General features: G+C 40.3%; 1 pseudogene; it reads right to left on the bottom strand.

Moving 5' to 3' along the window:
* Nucleotides 1-1673: 1673 nt before the first annotated feature.
* On the bottom strand, nt 1674-1792 carry LOC121103150 (annotated as a pseudogene).
* Nucleotides 1793-2128: the final 336 nt, after the last annotated feature.

Here is a 2128-nt window from a genome sequence, read left to right on the forward strand (position 1 = left end):
TATGAGTGAGATCATATAATTGTCTTTCTCTGATTGACTTATTTCGCTTAGCATAATACCCTCTAGTCCCTCCACGTCATTGCAAATGGCAAGATTTCATCCTTTTGATGGCTGAGTATTATTCCATTGTATATATACACCACCTCTTTTTATCCATTCGTCTGTCGATGGATATCTGGGCTCTTTCCATAGTTTGGCTATTGTGGACATAGCTGCTGTGAACATTGGGGTGCTTGTGCCCCTTCAGATCACTGTGTTTGTATCTTTGAGGTAAATACTCAGTAGTGCAATTGCTGGGTCGTAGGGTAGCTCTGTTTTCAGCTTTTTGAGGAACCTCCATCCTGTTTTCCAGAGTGGCTGCACCAGCTTGTATTCCCACCAACAGCGTAGGAGGGTTCCCCTTTCTCCGCATTCTCGCCAACATCTGCTATTTCCTGACTTGTTAATTTTAGCCATTCTGATCGGTTTTCACAAGATATTTAAAATGTTCTTCTGCTGGGCTGTAATTCAGATTTTTTAACTTAGTCATCAGAAAGAAATAATCACTAACAAATCATAAAAGTGGAGGTTTGTTTCAAAGGAAGTTTTTTCATTTATTCCTGCATTCAATTATCTGTGTATTCTTTTTCACAGGCACTTCTTAGTGTCTCCTATGTATTTAAAACTACATTAGGTGCTATAGGGAATGGAAAATTAAATATAATATACAATCCCTATCTCAGGACCCTTATAATCAATTTTAAGAGACTAAAAAATCATATGTCACCTTTTGAAATGGAAAATGATTCACAAATACTTCAGTTCCAAAAGTATTGTGCAGGGAATTCATCCTCGCAGACATTTATTGGAGACTGAGGTTGTTAAATGTAGTTTCATGGAAAAGGCCAAAGAGAAACAGAAAAGATTATGGACTGATGGTGGAAACTGCAAGGATGGCTGGAGCAACGTGTGGCGGTGCAGCTGGGAGGGCGAATGCGCTGACGATGATGAGGCGGGAGGCAAAGGCCAGATCATGAAGGCCCTGACGTTCCTTAGTCACAAAATCTGTTGGAAACCATGGCATAATTTTCCTGTTACCAAGTCATCCTGGAAATAGTGCAGCTGGTAGAAAGAGACAGGGCAGCAGTGGCTTATACAAGGCAAAAAGATAAGCCATGAGTATTCTAGATAATCTAGATATGAAACATCGGAATATAGAAGCTACAATTTTTGGTTATTGAGTGAATACCATGAGGTGGAGGGGATTGAGTAAGATGTGGAAAGAGTATCAGTCGCAGGACTCTTGTTTCAGAGATTGGGAAGAAGATGGCCTCACTCACAGGAAAAGAAGAAAGAACCACTGAGCATAGCAAATTTATGGTTCATCGAAGATTATTTGACTACATCAGGACTTTCAATTCATTGACCCTACCATTTTTTTCAGTATTCGTTCCCCCAATCCATGTCCTCACTTTCTTTTTACCCAGCTCAGACTCCATGCCTAGCATTAAAATAACCCTCTTGCATATACCCACATTTCCTTTCTTCCCCTCTCCCTCTGAAGAACTTACATGGTAAAACCCCTTCTCCTATTAATCACAACCTTCTACCTACTTCTTCCTCTGTGCTTGAGCAGCTAAATGTATTGGGAGAAAAAGCTTAATCATGCTCATTTGTCACACTGTTTGTTTTAAAGCCAAGAGCGCCCAGTATTCCCAGGCAGTCTCCCATCCAAGTACTAACCAGGCCAGATCCTGCTTAGCTTCCAAGATCAGGCAAGATTGGGTGTGTTCAAGGTGGTGTGGCCATAGACTCATTTGTAACACTTTAAAGTTAAAATCACAAATGCATAGTGGATTTTTACCATTGCTGGAAAACCCTACAACATATACCTAATTTATGCACTCACCTCCTCTCCCATTTCACATTTTTCCCTCCTATCTGCTTGAAATTTCAAAGCCCTTTCTCCTTCCCACTTTTAGTTGATGCCTTATTTCTCACTTCATTGATAACCAACATGTATGGCAAAAACTGCATAGAGTCCAATTAGCCTTGAAAATTTCTTGGAAAGTTGCACATTGGAGAGTGATACATCCTCTCTTAGGAAGTCTAATACGACCAGTTTTTGCCCTGACATTGAAACTTTCCT

This window comes from Ursus maritimus, unplaced genomic scaffold (assembly GCF_017311325.1).
Source record: "Ursus maritimus isolate PB19 unplaced genomic scaffold, ASM1731132v1 scaffold_17, whole genome shotgun sequence".
NCBI lineage: Eukaryota > Metazoa > Chordata > Mammalia > Carnivora > Ursidae > Ursus > Ursus maritimus.